This window comes from Amblyomma maculatum, chromosome 4 (assembly GCF_055883805.1).
Source record: "Amblyomma maculatum isolate TAMU_Amacu chromosome 4, ASM5588380v1, whole genome shotgun sequence".
Taxonomy (NCBI): domain Eukaryota; kingdom Metazoa; phylum Arthropoda; class Arachnida; order Ixodida; family Ixodidae; genus Amblyomma; species Amblyomma maculatum.
Window position 1 is genome coordinate 24,721,794 of NC_139347.1, and position 18,051 is coordinate 24,739,844.

Genomic DNA, 18,051 nt, shown 5'->3' on the forward strand with positions numbered 1-18,051 from the left:
TTAGTGATCTCTACTGTTTTCATATGCCCTCATTCAAATGGTATATTAAACAACCATTGATATTGATGACTGATAGTTTGTGCGCACGCTTTTAACGACACGTTGTAACGACAAACTGTGTACGCCAACAATGAGCGAAACAATGCGCATTCAAAACTGCACAGCAAGCAAACATCGCACAATAATAGCACCGTGACGAGCAAGAAAAAGCAGGACGACAAAAGAGAACACCGCAGTACAGCACAGCGCTGCGGGAGAGATGAACTATTGTAGTCATAAGCAGAAATGGTACAGCACTATACCTATACGGAAGTTGCGTCGTTAGGTTTGATGAAGTTACTTTACGTGTTGTTAGGTCAGGTTGCAGGGAACCGTGGTTAGAGGAGAAGTTTTGCTGTTTCTCATGCACCCTTTTGCTTGGTTGTCAGCTCTAAAGTACGACTGCGGGACCTCACATAGAAGTATCGACTAGTGGTTCAAGCTTTAATATTAGTGCACCAACATCAATGTTCTCATGATAAAGTAGCGCAAGATACGAGGGACCAGAAACACAGCGCAAGAGCTAGCTCATAACTAAATGTTTTATTCACTAGACCTCCTTATGTTACCAGCCAGCGCTTGTCCTTTATTTTCCTTTTTCTGGTCGCTCTTTTTTCTGCTGCTTGTATTTCTAAAAAAGATCGGACGTTTCACGCTTTATACGGAAGAGATTCTATGCGACCATTTTTCGAAAATGCGATCGCAAACGGTAACCCCGGACTATCCGAAAGAAGAGTTTCCTAAAAGCGAACGGAAAACTTCCTTAGCGCGATGATACTAACATGCATGGCTCGTGATGTCGAGATGAGACAACGAGCACAGCGTAGGTAGTGCTTAAAAGCGCACTCGACGCTACCAGGCGCAAGAAACAGGCGAACACGGATAGCGTCACGAGGACGCCTGAGCGCAAGTTCAAGGGCAGCCTATCCGCTTCTGTATGTTCGATCCGTGACAATTTCAAACTTGCATGCTTAAGCATTTCAATCCTGAGAAATATCGTAGCGACGTGGATTTAAACGACAATCTACAGCGCTGACATTTGTGGCTCCTTAGCAGAAAGCTGCAGAGCTGAGCCTTTTCGTAGGACCAATATATTTCGAACCGGGGAGTAATTTCGGCGAACCAGTTCGTTGTTCTCGACATCGCGGAATAAAGTTCTGTATTCTTCATTGAAAGTAGCTTTCAATCCAAGATTCTCCCGTTTTTCTTTGCGTTTTGCCGGCTGCGTGTTAGGGGAGCTCTCCCATGCACTTCGCAAGGAGAGAAAAATGGATTTCATTTTCAGTGTGGCGATCAAGCTTCTTAAGGTTGCCGCGAGAGCAGTTCTTTTTTCTTTTTTGTCATTTCTGTTGTCGCAGTAATTCAAGGAGGTGCGCAAAAGCATCGCACCATATTCGGGGGGAAGAAGGTAGCAGTCCAGAGTAGACAGCAATCATGCCCGAAGCCGAAGGAGGGGTGCGCTACGAGGAACTTTATCGAGCGGTGGGGAGATCACCGCGGCAGCGCCAATTTCGGTAGCCTGTAGGCGTTCAGCTTTTCTGGAGTTTCCGAGGAGATTGGTCAGGGACATTTATGTTTGTTCTATTCTGGATGCCTTCGAGCTCTAATATCTTACCCTCATGACGCCCATTTATCCCTGTGACGTAATAGAGTGCCATGACGAATGTTTCATTTCTCGTTGTTTTAAGTCTCGTCTTGCGAGTTCGAAAAGCTATAGGTTTTTGTAGTCTAAAGTTAATTAAAAGGAGATTTTATTCCATCAAACACAGTGTACGGCGTGTTCAGGGAGCGCTGCTTCCAGACGCAGTGCTAACAGAAGAATGTGCTTTATAGTTCGCTTAATGTATCTGTCTGGAGATAACTTGAATCTTTTTTAAGCTTTAGGATATGGTTAGTTCTTAGAATTCAAAGGACGAGAGTCCATGCGTTATTTTGTCTTGCCCGGAAACCCTTAGTTGGATTTAAAGCGTTCGGCAAATAGTAATGGGCAGGGACTCAGGTGTTAAAAAAAAACGCTGAAGGCACTGCCGAACCTGCACTGCATCAGTTTTGCTACAGTTGCGACACTACACGCGTTGTCATCTTTCATTTTTATTTGTTTCCTCTCTTTCTTCATTTCTCACTTCTTTTCACTTTTTTTCTTTTTTTACTTTTACATCATTCAACGCCTTCTGGGTGCTAAGACGAAGGCGCGCCGCCACGAGTGATTCAATTTGGCTTGGGGACGCGCCACTCCCCATCGATTGGAAACACTCTGGTCACTTTCATTCCAAAAGCTGGCAAGGCTATCAACACGGACAACCTTCGACCCATCTCTCTAACCTCATGTGCGGGCAAACTAATGGAGACGATGGTGCGTGACAGGTTGTCCGAGTTCATGGAAAATCAACACATCTTCGCAGACTCCATGTTCGGATTTCGCCCGTACAGGTCCGCACAGGATGTTTTGCTACAACTTAATCGGGACGTTCTTGACCCGGTCGAATGCCCTCACAACGACAGGGTCATACTCGCCTTAGACTTGAAAGGAGCCTTCGACAATGTTACTCATGAGGTAATACTCACTCATCTTTCACAAACCGGTTGCGGACGCAACGCGTTCAGATACATTCGGCAATTTTTGACAGATCGCCAATCCTACATTAAAATCCAGGACACCGAACATGGCCCGTTCCAACTTGGAACCAGAGGAACACCACAGGGTGCAGTGCTGTCTCCTCTCTTATTCAATCTGGCTATGATGCACCTGCCGGCACAGTTGGGTGCTGTCGCTGATGTGCAGCATGCGCTGTATGCCGATGACATCACCCTGTGGGCCACGCAAGGTTCTCTTGGAGATATTGAGGCCAACCTGCAGCAAGCGGCAACCATAGTGGACCGTTATGCTCGCCGCTGCGGCCTTCAATGCTCCCCTCAAAAATCTGAATTTGTACACATACGCCCCTCACCAAAGTGTACGGCCAAAATTGAGCTCTTTTTAGAGACAGGATCAATTCCTGAACGCACAGAAGTCCGGGTACTGGGGCTCTTTATTCATCAACATAGACGGTCGGACACTACCTTGGCGAAACTCCGTAAGGTGGGGGACCAGGTGGGCCGCATGGTCCGCCGGGTTTCTAACAAACGTGGGGGGTTGCGGTGCAAAGACGCCTTGCGGCTGGCGCATGCATTCGTGATCAGTCGAATCTTGTATTCGACTCCTTACCTCTACCTTCGGAAACAAGACGAGGATGCACTCGAAGTCGTCCTGCGCAAAATTTTTAAGAGAGCCCTCGATCTCCCCGTGAACACCTCCAACCAGCGTCTACTGGGCCTGGGCATGGTGAATACGTTCCGGGAAATCCGAGAGGCTCACTTAACCAACCAATACACACGTCTTTCTAAGACACTGTCGGGTCGCCGCCTCCTTGCCCGGCTACACATCCAACATACCACCCTTATGGAAGATCGTGTACGCCTCCCTTTCGAGTGGAGATGCGCCCTCCACGTACGCCCTCTTCCTAAAAACATGACACGTGAAGACCACAATGGCCGGCGCCTGGCGCGGGCGGAAGCCCTGGGCCGCCATTATGGGTCGAAACCCGGCATTTACTACGTGGACGCCTCCGGCCCCCACCATGGGGGATGGTACACGGCCGCAGTGGTCCACCAGTCTAAAACGGTTAACGGGCTTACATTTCGCGCCCATGACATAACCCACGCGGAGGAGGTCGCCATTGCGCTGGCAGCTACCCACACTGATTCTAAAACAATTATCTCCGACTCGCGAGGGGTCTGTCGGAACGTCGAGCAAGGCTGGGCGCCATACCTAGCCTACCGACTACTTCAAAATTGCACCTACACCGGGGACCCCGCTTACCGGAAAATAGTATGGGCTCCTGCTCATATGGGTCTCGAGGGGAATGAGGCAGCCGACGCCGCCGCCCGCGCGCTCTTTTTCCGGGCTTCCCATCTCGACCCCCTAGATCAGGATTTCGAATTCGAACCCGCGTATTCTTTTAAAGACATTGTTCTTTATTATCAATCTTGTCATAGCCTTTACCCTCGCCCATGTAAAGGTCTATCTAAGACGGAGGAGCGGCTTCTACTCCGTCTTTATACCAACACTCTGCTGTGCCCGGCAGCACTAAAACATTTTAATCCCTCCTTCACGGGCAGTTGTCCGCACTGTGCGGAGAAGTCTTCGGACATCTACCACATGGTGTGGGCTTGCCCATCCAACCCAGCTATTCCTCCTCACCCCAACCCCACTCGGGAGGACTGGGAGGCGACCCTGCTCGGCTGCTATGACCTGCAGGCCCAAAAGGCCTTGGTCGAGCGCGCCCGGGCAGCGGCCGACGCCACTGGGGTCCCGTACTAGGGACCCCACCCAGTATCTGTAAGGGCTGGATGTTCATAGATCCGGCCGATGCATACATCTACCCCTTTTTGATTCAATAAACGTTTGTCACCACCACCACCACCACCACGAGTGTTCTCGAGACGCCGCCTTTGCCAACGCAAACTGTTCGCCGCGCCGCCGCTGCTAACGCTCCATTTACTTGGAAAGATATAGTATGCGTTAGCGATCGTCTTACTATTTCGGACATAGCTCCCACCAAGACAGTGGCCCACTGTTCTTTGGCGCATGCTCATCGGATGTCTCGCTCACGGCGGTCAAACTACAGAATCCTTCAGCCTTGCGTCTTTGGACATGAGCGCATCCAGGCGAGCTCGATCCTGCTGTAGGGGTGCCGTTTTTTTATGTTTTTGAGAGCTGAGATACGGTTGTAATCTTGAACTAGATGGAGCAGGTCAACGTCTTCTGTGCGCGATGCCAAAAAAGAGCGAAGATGGGAGATCGACGCAGAAACGGGCAATTGGCAGTATAGTGGTTTTTTTTTTTTTTTTTCTTTTTTTGACGGGGGGGGTCCTTGAACGGGTGAGGGCGCTTGCTCAGAATTTTAAGGTAGGTTCTTTTATCCTTCATCTAGGTCCGTCTTAGCGGGGGCGTCTCGATAATGTTAAAATGGCAGGAGCTGTGGATTTTATCATCTGACCAAATTCTTTGCCACGTTGCTTTCCCCTCTTCCTCCTTTGCACCTTAGTAGGCCTTTTTAGGCCTTTATATGTATGACTTCATGTCATCAGACTTCTCTTTTTTTATATATCTCTGCTTCTTTTCGGAAGAGACGGTGCCAGCAACAATGCCGAAATATTGTTACCATCTACATACTTCCAGGCCGAACGAAAGGATCTGTAGACCGTCACTCTTGTTCTCTTCAAAGTTTCTACAGCATTCTCGGTGGTTGCAGTCACCTATCGCCAGCATGAACTAACGCGTAGAGCGATGTCCTCGCAGGAAGGAATGGCTCCCTATCCTTGTGTGAGCGTCCAGTAGTGCCTTTTTGTCCATCCATAAATAGCTCTACGTCTTTTATGTGTGCCTCTACTTTAAGTACTCTCTTTTAAGCGGTTAGATGCTGCCCCCCGAGTGATATTGTTTTCTTTTTTCACACCAAAAGGGAAAGCAAATCCTTTTTCTGCGGCATTGCCTATGTCCCTCGTCAAGCAACCGCTTCGTAAGAGTAATAAAAACAAAAAAGACTCGAGTGGCTGTCGAACCGAAATAAGGAAAAATGCTGGGGGGCTTCTCCGAAAAAGTCAGCCATGGAGCTACAGTTGTGGCTGCTTTTTGGCACGATCTTTGACTTTGTATTAAATAGGTTCGTGCGAGTAACGAAACGGTCATGCGAATCTTATATGAAAACGATCGTGCAACCGGCGCTTTTCTAGACGTTGCAACTGCGAACAATGGTGTGGCTGGCCCGACCAAAACAAGAAGAAAGAGGCGGCCCCTGATCGAATTTCACTTAGGGTCCCGCACGACTTCTCGCGCTTTCGCACCCACGTCTGCGCCCATCTCCACCGTGTGTTCCGCTTCCTGCGAGCAGAGCGAGGGCTTAGCGCGGATGTACTCGAGGCGGCTCTTCCGGAGGCTGCCACCGCGACGCTGCGTCGACGGTTCCTCTCCACTGCCTGACTTTTCTTGCTGTCCACACTTGCTTCCTAGCGCAGGGCAGCAACGGATCTATTTGCACTGCGCTTGGTGGGACAGAGCCAAGGAACGAGCGATTATCGGTCAAGGAGGGCAACGACCTGTCAGCCATTGCGTACGGCGCGACTCTCTTTTCGTGCAATTGTTTTCCTAGTTCATCCTAGATTTCCTAGATTCAGTGGGCTTACGACATTTTCTGTTTATGCTAGATTCAGAGAGCTTACGACATATAATGGCAGCATTGAGATTAACTTTAAGGTGGGTTATTACTGTAGTTTGTTACCATGCCGGGGAGCGCGTGAATGCGGAGAGCGCATACTGCGGACTGCTCGCCATTTTTAATACCTGACCAGCAGACAGAGCTGTGGCAGTGACGGCCTCAGTATTGTTGAAAAGTATTAACACGAAGTTTGTTTTTAGTCATGATGATAATGAAGACTGTTACGAATCGCAGAAGTAACTCTTGAGCATAATTTTGTTTCTTCTTTTTTTGCAAAATGTATAATCTTTTTAAGCGAGCATAAAATTATTACCATCTCAGTTTTGGACCCAGTTTCCGAAATTAAACGTTCCCAGCGAGATAGAGGCAAAGGCGCAATGACTGTATCATATTATTTGGCATGTAATTCGAACCTCGTGTTGTTGCCAATCAAAGGCACTGAAGTGTGCTCAGAAAATAAAACAAGCGCTTTCCTTAGTGGGCCGATTTATTGTGCTCCGCGTTCGACTGTCAGATCTAAGAGGAAGATCACGAGACTGTGTGAGATAACTTCCATTTCTGGTATCTGGCGCATCTTATAAGCTGCATTACCCAGAATTCAAGTAAATAGCAGACGTTCATGTGCAAAGAAGCACCGTGGAATGTATCTTTTCCGTCGTTCGTCATTAGTACCTCCAACTCTCGTTACGACTTTTTAGGCGCTGCATTCTTTATCACCTCCATACTGTAATTTCCATGCTATGCGACTTAATTTATTGGGTCGATGTTACAAGAATTTTTTACCTCATTGGTATTTTAATATTGGTTACTTTTTTCACGCCAACAAGGAATCATTTGTAAAGGTGTGTACCTCGGTACATCGATTGCTACACTATTAGCTGATGTGTAAATAAATGACGTATTTCTTGAATTTATCAAAGATAGGCGAAGGGTACGGAAGCCCAGCTTCATAGGTTCATGCAAAATTGCTAAAATTACCACATATCATTAGAGCAACCAAAGTACCCCGGTGCTAAAGGCAGTGCGAGTGGCTGTTCTTTTCGCAGGTATATATCTATAACCATTAGAGAATAGGCATCATGCAGAATGCGCACACAGTGCAGCGCTATGAGAATGCGGTGAGCTCAGCAGCAGGACCAGAATAGCCCGCACTTACCAATGCTACCCCTTCTTAATGAACTTCATTCCTTGGCCTGTCTTCAAGCAGCTTCCTGCGCAGTACTGTGCACTTCGCCAGAGGAGGCAACGCAACCGCTTCACTTGGTACGGCGACCCTTCACGAACCACTTCGATGCAAGTAGCAACCTTCCTTCCGAGGCGTACGCGAAACCGTGCCGCCAGTTACCGTTACTTCTGCATAGCCTGCACCACCGTTACTACTGCATAGCCTTCTCTGTTCTGTCGAGGTCACGTGGAACTGCGGTCAACGTGAAGTCACCACCCCAAGATAGAACGCAACGCATCGCGCTCCTGTTTTTAAGTGGCCATGGCCAAAATGGCCGCACTTACCAATGGCACCCCTTCTTCGAGCAGAGAAAGCATTCATATTCTTTACTTTTTTTTTTTTGCTTCGCACACTCATTACAAAGCGTTGGTTGTGCTGACGAGCCCCGGCTACTGCGTTACTTTTGTTGGTGATTGCGTTCTTGCCGTGAGCACGCTATTGCTGTTAGCTGGTGGCATCGAAGAAAACCCAGACCTACCACCTTTTCATCTTCTACTCAAAGCCGCTCAGCTGTCTCTAACACCCGCTTCCCTGTACCAATAATATTTTATTGTTTTGTCTATATTTCAAAGAATTAAAGCGGAGCAAGTTACTATTTTAACAGAGTTGATCAATCCGTTCCGTCCTAACCGACAACGATAAAGTACATTAAGATATAGCAAACTGATTAACGAAGATTGAAAGGCGACTGCTTCTCATTGCTGTCCTAGAAAAAGAGGTCGAAAATATGCAGGCATTCCCAGCTGAAAATAGAAAACGATACTGAAAGCCGTACTGTCCAATCAGAGTTGCTTTTCTTCGGCCTGAATGACAGCGACTAAGAGAATTCGTCTCAGTCTGAGAAAGCAGGACTTGACGTGTGCCAATCGAAACTTGAAATCCCTCTCCCACCAAAGGACATAGAAAGAGCACACAGGATCGGTAGATTGGCGGCTGGCAAAAATAGGCCAATTATTGTTCGCGTCTCCCATTTTATAAATTAGCAAAACATCCTTTCAAGCAAAGGAAAACTCAAAGGCTCGAACAACAGCATTTTTAAGAGCATTCTTCAGACACTCGTATTGCACAAGAAAAAATGGCAAAATTTGCTAAATCGCAACAAAACTCTGTAAAGTTCCACTATAATAAACTGTTAATTGACGATGACACCTACGTTTTCGGCCACGCTGCACAGCAGGTTACTTTGCTAAGTTCTTAGCTTGAATCACATGCTCCTGCGCGTCATATTAAAGATCTCAGCCCCGTATCTCTTTTTACACTTACATTAGAAGCATCGTGCCAAAAACGTGATTCACTTTATCATCTCAGTGAGACTGCCCAATACAACTTAATACTCCTGACCGAAACGTGCCTTAACTCATCTATCAACATTTGCGAGTCGTCATTTTATCTTCCCGAATTCGACATATCTCATCGCGACCATATTAATAAGCGGCGTAGCAAAACAAAAACAAACTCGGCAAAGAATTAAAACAAAAATCAATATGGAAAGAAAAGGCTACTGACGTTTCGGTGCCCGTACGGGTGCCATGATCACAATGAAGCGAAGTACGGGAAGGTTAGATATTTAGGGTCGATTATTTCGAAAGGGGCGGATTTATATATCTGGAAGATTGTCAAGTGTCTGGTTTATCTTATGCGGCATTGACTGGATGTACAGTGATTCAATGAGTAAGCATTGCGGCAATGATTTTCATTGGCAATCACACGTTCCGAGTATAGGCACCGAAACGTCTACCTCCTTTTTCTTCAGTTTTTTTTTTTTTTTTCAGGCTTTTTGCGAGTGAATTTTTTTTTACATCGCTGTGAATTGCTCTTACCCGATTAGATTCGATCAAACCTTGGACTTCGTATTAATAAGCGCGGTGGTGCGGTGCTCAAAGCAGCATGTCGCCAGTTACAGTGCTCCGCCATCCACATTCTCACCCCGTTAGAAATCCTGTTCGTATCATGGAATGCATCTCATCCTCCCATTATCTTCGGTATCTGTTATCGCCCGCCAGATGCTGAACCATCCTTCGTTATGCACTTTCGTCAAGCTCTCAATCAGGTTGCTCGTTTCGATCAGCACACACAGACTGTACTAGTTGGTAAAAACGCGTTTGTTATTTTATGCCTAAAGTTAGGATTGTCGCAACTTATATTCTAACCAACTATACTGACTGATCATTCTTCTGACCCACCGCGATGGTTCAGTGGCTAGGGTGCTCAACTACTGTGCCCAAGGATGCAGGATCGAATCCCAGATGCGGTGGCCACTTATCGATGGAGGCGGAAAGCAAAACTCCCATGTGCTGTGCGATGTCAGTGCACGTTAAAGAACCCCAGGCGGTCGAATTTTCCGGAGCCCTTCACTACGGCATCTCTCATAGCCTGCCTTACGTTGGGATATTAAACTCCACATTCTAGTGGAAATCCAGAAGAAATGAGCATGGACAGGGCATGTAATGCGGAGAGGATAACCGATGATCGATCGAGATAACAAACTGAACTCCAAGAAAAGGAAAGTGTAGCAGGGGGCGGTAGAAAGTCAGGTGGGCGGGTAAGGTTAAAAAGTTTGCAGGGGTCAACTGGATAGAGCTAGCACAAGACCGGGTTAATTGGAGGAGTATGGGAGAGGCCTTCGCCCTGGAATCGGTATTGATCCCCTGATGATGATTAAACCCCGCATACCACACCAATAACAAACATTTTCTAACGTGAAGATAATAGTACCGTTGTTAATGACGCTGCAGCCAGTCATAACTGCGAAACTTAAATGCGAAGCTTGAGTATACCGGGATATTGCATGCACTCCAGTCCATTTATTGCAGGCATTACGAACTGTGCTACAGCGTCGCCTGGAGAAGGGATATGGGCGGCGGCGGAAGAGCGGAATGTAGCATTGTAAGGTGGAAAGTGGAGCAGGAGACGGCGGGGATGGACATTGTAAGCGAAGAGCATTTCTCTGGAAACCATCAGGTGTCAGGACACAAGAATTGAGGGCATGGGATTGTTGTAGCTTACTACCCGTGTGTGCAGCTGCCTACTCGTCTTCTGTCAGATGGAATAGTGAATTGGGAATTAAATCGGGGCCTTCGTGTCTTTGGTCAGACATGCAGCCTCTAGACCACGTAGTGGTGCTCAGAAGGTTTTGTGAAGGAATGTTTTTTTTTTTTCACTGTGTCAGGTGCACATGGTTTTTGAAATAACGTGGCAGCTTACGACTGTGTGCTAGTATGTTTGAAATTGTATGGTACATAACAGGGGCGCAAACGAATTGAAAAGCATTCTTGTAGCGAGTAGCATAGAGCATGAACGCATCATACATCGCAAAATTGAGCTGCAGGCGGCAGTCGTCAACGCGTTCACACCAAACCCTCAAAGGCGATGATAAAAATATGTTTTCGCATTAAACAAATGCGCACAAGTCGCCCTCACTCTCTTCGAAGCGAGCTCATTGAGACACAGCGGAAGTGCCACCAGGTGCCTTGGGAGCGCCTGTTTATAACAATCAAGAAAACGCAAAAACACTGAGTACCGGTTGAATGCTAGTTATGTAAAACAATATAGGATAGGTTATATCAAACTGCACAATATAAAAATATATATCGAATTCATTAATTAGCCTATTGCAAAACTAAACACCTGCAGAGCTGCGATCAAATTTCACATTACCGTTGCGGCTAAAATGCTCAAAACGTGAGCGAATGTGGGGGACCTGATCTATTTCATAGTCACCATGTGCCCCTTAGTACCCTCCTTTAGCCTCCCCCTCACTAGACTCTGCTTGGGGACGCGGTTTTCGTCTCGGAACCCGTCGCTACTTATCCTCACTTTCCTCGTCTCTTTCCCTCTCCCTCAGTTGAAAGTGGCGAAGAATATTTCCCTCTCTTCTAAATGCCACGTCCCCATCGGGTTCAGACAATAATCGTTAGTATCGCAATAAGTGTCCGGCGTTAGAGTGCCTTCCAAAATCTTTAATTGCGTTAGCGTTATTATGTCTAAGCGAACTAATTCTAACGGAATTATAAATTTAAGGAGCCACTTTGCAGCGGCTCATGCGGACTGCAGGCAACTAAGAATAAGCACTGGTTTGGATCAATCAATCAATCAATCAATCTGTTTTTATTCAATGACAACAAAAGAAAACACAAATAACATTGCAACAAGCATCTGGATGGCCCCCTAGCTACTTCTTTAGTTGCCTAGCTTGGTTAGAAGTTGTTCCCTTCATCGCTTCTTTAAGTTGACGCCAAGTGCTCCTTCTCCCTAACGAGGGGGAAGCTTTTTCATGAATTGTAAGAACGAAATTCATGCTGCACATTGTCCAGTGAGGTGGGGAATGGTGGCGAGGACGCTATGCAAATGGGAAACTAATGGGCTGACATCATATTTCAATTTTCCTCGCTTTCTGTGTTCCACTTTTGACTTCAAGGGACATTAGTTATGATTCTCGCTTTAGACTTTTGTTATCCCCCGACGCACGCCTAAATGAACCTCATGCCAACAGGCAATGTACAATTCTGTTTCCTTTTGAGTAAGCCAGTCAGGATTACATTGTTTGTCTTTAGTTGGCTTCCTTCTTTCTAATGGTGTCCGATGGCTTCTAAAGCACATTAGCATCCTGTGTTTTTTGTTTTTTTTTTTTTTTTTTGCTTTGTTTCAGCAAGGCTGCGGCTTGAAATGCATCTCTCTAGGTGTTTGCTTAATAAGTAAGATACGCTGTTGGATGCTGTGCAACCCATAGAATGCAATAACATTGTGTAACTAAGTCGTCTCAGACAATGACAAATGAGGAAAGATCCGCAAACAATGGCAGCAAACAGAGGTACAAAAAAGCGGCGTCCTACTCTTTTTTTTTTTTCTTTTTTGTCGTGCATATGCGATGCATCCAGTCTCATGCAGGGCTCCTTGTAATTACAGTAAAAGACAGTAGCAGAATACCAAAATTTATTATCATTTTAAACTTCGTACTTTTAGATGATTAACACTGCAGCGAAAAATATTGCAAATACCCAACATTGAGCTAATGGTGCCATATGGGCAACAATTCCTTCCCACTAAATGCAATAAGCCGGAGTAATCCATCACTGTGGCAGATGCAAATGAGCAGATATTAGCCTCCTGAAACGCTGGACTGTCAGGTGCGGTTGAGCTTACTTTACTACACCTTTACTGGTTTTTCTTTCTTTTCCTGGATATGTTATCCCATCGGTTATTATAGTGACAAGAAACTTGTTGCCACATTTTTTATAAAGCTATAAAGGTGCTAGTCTATACCCAGTTAACATAATTCTTTGCGCTTTGTTTTTTCACAAAATACCGCGGCTGTGTCCATAAAAGCGCTTGTAATGAGGCTCACGTAAGTGAAGTTAGATGAACACGGCAATGTTACGATCATTTCTCGCTCTTCTGAACTTTTGCTTTTGTTATTGCTCAGATGACTTCACTATGATTTATACTTATTAGGAGAAACCAGGGAGTGGTGAAAAAGACACTGTAGAGAAATAAACTAAGCAAACCCAGTAGGTGGCGGGGGTGGTGGTTTTAGTGCTCAAAAAAGGGAACCTGTTCATTTCCTGCCCTACTTCCTCTCATCTCAATTTTTTAAACGCTCCCTCCTTGCTTCTTTAGGCTGGCGTTGAGATGATGATGATGATTATTCAAGAAGCATAGCTTGTTGGGCCAGTTGGTACATATGAAGACGCATTGGCGCGTTAAAGCTGAAGTATTCAATAAGGAAGTGAGCGGCCTCCAGCTGATCTGCTGGGTGCATTTCACTTTGGTGGGGATAAAAGCATATTCATAAAAACATTTATGGCTTAGCCGCTCAGGCCGAAGCCCCTACCAACCAGTTTTTAGTTCTGTCCCTATCTAGTCCTTCTTATCTTCATATCAGTGATGTAACGAACTTTAAATCTTTCTAGTTTAGACATGCATTAGATTTGTTCCGTTTGTTATGCTGCTTCTGCCTTTCCGCGCCGTTTCTTCAGTCCGCGTCTTGTAATTATACAATAAAATCATCGCTTACTTGCGCTCAACGTGAATATAGTTGAATTTCACAAGATTTATATATCTCCTGAAATCAAGCATACTTCAGTCGCAGCTATTGGCGAACTCTTCCCTGCCTCGGTAATAGAGATAGATAGAAACACAGCATGTATGATAGCTTCAGCATCGACAATTTTCGTATTATCGAACAGGTAATGTAATCAACCCATCCACATTCATAAAAGGAGAATGAAGCGCAGCTTCTCTCTGCCAGCCACTGACACGCCATCACAACATGTTTGCATTCGTTTGCTGAGCGCACTGCAAAGTCCTGCGCTAATAATTGAGCCTCATCTATCCGCCACAGCACCAATTTTTCGCTACCAGAGAACAGTCAGTCTGGTGCCACCTGCATAAGCTAACGCAGCCCAATCTAGTCCACCATTCTAAATTTAGGGTGGTGTACTGTCCCCCTCCCCCCCTCCTCCCCCTATGCACCAGGATTCACACCCCGGGACCACCATTACCCATAATTTCTTATCCTGCCCGGCTTCCCCTCTCCCAGTGACCCTCTGAGTCTGAGAGCACAGGGACACCTCCCTGCGGTCAGCGCACCTTGCTAGGCTGAAGATCGCCGTAAGCTGAGCTGCATAAGTCGGACCAGCCCCACCTGAATCTTTAGGCCTTTGGTGAGGTCGTTCGAACTCCCAGCATGTCCTCGCGCCTCGAAATTTATTTCAAACCAAAAAGATTTCCCCCTCCTTCCTGAAGGAAGGAGGGGGAAATAAAGTTGATGTGAACGAAAATGAAAGGCACAGTAACTGTCTCACTACTCGGTGGCTACCTGAACCGGGCCATGAAGAAAGTAAGGTAGGAGTGAAAGAAGACATACAGAAAGAGATGCTATAGCGGAGGGCTCTGAAATATTTTCAATCCTTTGGGGACCTAAACGTATGTTGACATCGCACAGAACACGATCACCTTTTTTCCTTTCGCCTCCATCGAAACATGCCCGCCACTGTCGAGTTCGGACCTTGCTACTCCGGCTCTGCAGCCACATGGCCTGGCTGAGCCATCGCGGCGGGTCTTGTCTACAAAAGCGGATATAAATCATCAATGCCAAAGCCTTTCGCCCCGCCACGGAAGCGCAGTGATTAGGGCGCTCGACTGCTCAACTGGAATCCAACCCCGGCCGCGGCGGCTGCTTTTCGATGCAGGCGAAAAGCAGGGCGCTCGAGTGCGCTGCGAGGTCTGTCCTTGTTAAAAAACCCAAGGGGATTGAAATTTCAGGAGCCTTACACTACGGCGTCTTTCACAGCCTGAGTCTCTTTCGATTTTGATTACAGGATCTCAAGCATTAAACATTTCGGCCAAATAAAAACATTGGTAAAAATACGCCCAGTTTCGAATGTCTGTTTGGCATAAAATTCATTTATATATACATTATTTTCAGCAGTTTCGTAACTATGTGCACAGGCGGATGTTAAATTCATTCTTACGCCAATGCAAACATGGAACAGCCCTTTTTATATGCCGAAAGTGACAGGGTCCTCATTTCTGTCATTTTGATTCTTCAAAGTGCGAAGCTGGTGCATTTACCTGCCTCTTTCACAAAATTTCATTCGCTAGGCTTGCCTCGTCCTCTATTTCTTCCTTGAAAACTATCCTCGCATGCCTGCTGTTCCTGCTTAGCTGGATCGTTTTCCTCGTAAACATATTCCGTTTCAAACGATTCAATTACCTGAACCTCCATGTTCTAAAGCGAAATTAGTTGAAAAGAACAGTTTAATAGAACACACTTCGGTGTGACAGGCATTTTTCCCGGTTAAAATAGGACCATCACAGCATCGATTCGAATCCCATGTTGAGCAAACTAGAGGAGGCCTATTTTCGAGATAACGGCTTTCACAGATTGAATTTCAGACCGTTCCACAGAATGCGTTTGTGCAATGAGTTACCGACAGGAACGAGAGCTGATCGAGTGCGTTCGAAAGTTTTCATAGGACTAGAAATTCATACTGCAAGCTCTTGAGCTGAAAAATTGCTTCTTCTCCAATTTCAACTGTCACCATAACAATGACATACGGAAATCGGTGCCGCCATCCTTCAGCGTATCAATGCATCGCAATTTCACACAGCATCGTCAAAGGGCTTCTTTTGTTCTCAACAACGGCTCTTATGATACGTCCGCCTCACTGCTTAGTTACAAATAGGCAGTGCTGTCTATGCCGTGGGTGTGCGCATTTTGGTTCGCGTAAGGTAAAGTAGCTACGCTGATCGCGGGAAATATGACTCGGAGCTGCACCAATAAATTGAAAGCCCTTCTTCCATTTCCTGGCGAACACTATGAATTACGTAAACACACTGCACTTGCGTACTGCCCTTTCTTCGGCTGAAGAAGGGAAAACGATAGTTGATTGGCTGTAGACTCCTGTCTTCTCGGAGACATGTACAGGCTTTGTAAAAGGAAAAGATTCGGCCGGAGCTAAACATTTCTATTTCCATATCCGTGCTCTGCCTAGTAGGGATCCATGTCATTTGTTCAGTGCTTTGATGTCATGCATACACAAGGATGAGCACAGAGGAAGTCCTCCCTCGAAGAACCTTTAAACACTTACCTCGTTACGCCACTTGTAAGCACTGAGCTATAACGTACCGTGTACATGTCTGCTTAGAACTGTCGCCATTTATCGGTGCCTTAGTTCAATAATTTGTTTTTATCTCATTTACTTTTCGATTCAGTGATGGGTGCAACTTCAGGTAGGTCATGTGAATGAAAGGAAAGAGGCTGCATTGGCACAAGCATATCTGTAGATATTTCAGCCACACCGCAACCCGACCAGGGACAAAGAAACAGTCACACTCGGAAAGGGAGACGTATACACTTACGAGCATGTGGGGGTGCGGACACAGCACGTGCGAGGGAGGCTTCAGTCGTGTGCTTTAATGTACACGAAAATCGGCAATATTCACGAAATCAACGCTACACTGCGGCGGCACCGCGAACTAGTCCAAGGAGGATCGGCAGCGCGTGGAACCACTTTGTGGCTCCTTTGCGCGTGTTAACCGGAGCATTCAGACTATGGTGTCAGTTTTTTTTTTTTTTTTTTTCTTTTTTAGCGCAGAATCGGCTGATTTGCAAGACGGTCACAACGCCGATGGTCATGCGCTCGCAGCATTTCCAGCGATATACCTCTTTCGATGACGTAAAGCCTTGGCGGCTTAATAGTATTGTTTGCTTTTAATTCATTGTGACTGGTCTGCTTGATTGTTGCCGCAATTCAAACTTAACACCCACAAAATTGTACTTCATCGTAACTTAAGCTGCCAATAATGCAGCGGGCATTTGATCTTTTTTTTTTTTTCACCTGGATTTTGAACCTTCAAATTGCCGCTTCGAATTGCTGCTCACAGTCCTGCAGTGCCGTTTTATCGGACAATGTGACGCAACGAGACCACGTGACATGGCTGAGTTTATAGGCGCTGTAAGCTAGAACTTCGCCGTTGGGGTAGCCGGGGGAGAACGAAATCCGACTCTGCTTGACCCTTGAATCCTGAGTTTACACGTTGCGCTTAGGGCACGCAGGCACATCGATACAGCCTGGTCAAAATGGGGCTCTATGTCTATGGCGGGTGGTCTTTCACGTTATGTGGTAGTTTTCGACTGCGTGCTAGGGGGTATCTGTGAAATGAGTGCAACACAAATTAAGGAATTGGTACCTAAGGGAGTAGCACAGAACAAGTGTGACAGATACTGTGCCTTTCCTTTCCTGCAAACCATTTTTTACTAGTAGTAGCGGCACATTATCTGTCCAACAAAGAGCATCCGCAATGGAAACAGGAAGACGGGAGCCCTTAACGTTATCTAGTCGTACTCTTAAAAGCGGGCCTTACAGATGCCCTTCTAAGTTCACTCTTCGCATACACAGCTGAAGGTCAAAGGACCTCACAGCTGTGCGCCACACAGTCATGTCTGCAATAAATCTCTGGGAATATTCAGTTACTTTCCTATACAAATCAAAAGCAGCAGGATATATGAAACCCCTATTTTCTTCTAACGGCACCTTGGAGCCAAGTCTCTTATGTTACCGAAGGGCCTAGAAACAGCTAGAAACCTCTAGTAAGGAAGATAAAACAGGAATATGGGCTTGGTGGGGCACGTGCACTCGAGATTATTTGAGGAATTGTGCAAGGACTTGTGAAAAGTGACTCAGGTTACGCTCATACGCGAAGCTTGTCAGATTCGTGAGTTCGTCGGTGGGAACCTTTGATGGCAATATTCAACCTTATGTGAGCGCACGAACTTTTTGGTCATGGCGATAATTCTATTATTATTTTTATTTAGTGTAGCCTAAAAATGCGCATCCTATGTCATCTGTATATTATTGTTATTGTTGTGCCCTTAAATAATGCCACATACCAAAGAGGAGGATTGGTCACACATGTAAGCATCTATGAATACGCCTTTGTTTTTTCACAATGATGAGCTTCTTCGTTTTCAAATTACGCCTGATGGTGAACACGTAAGCACCAGCTTGTGCGCGAGCTTTTCTGGGA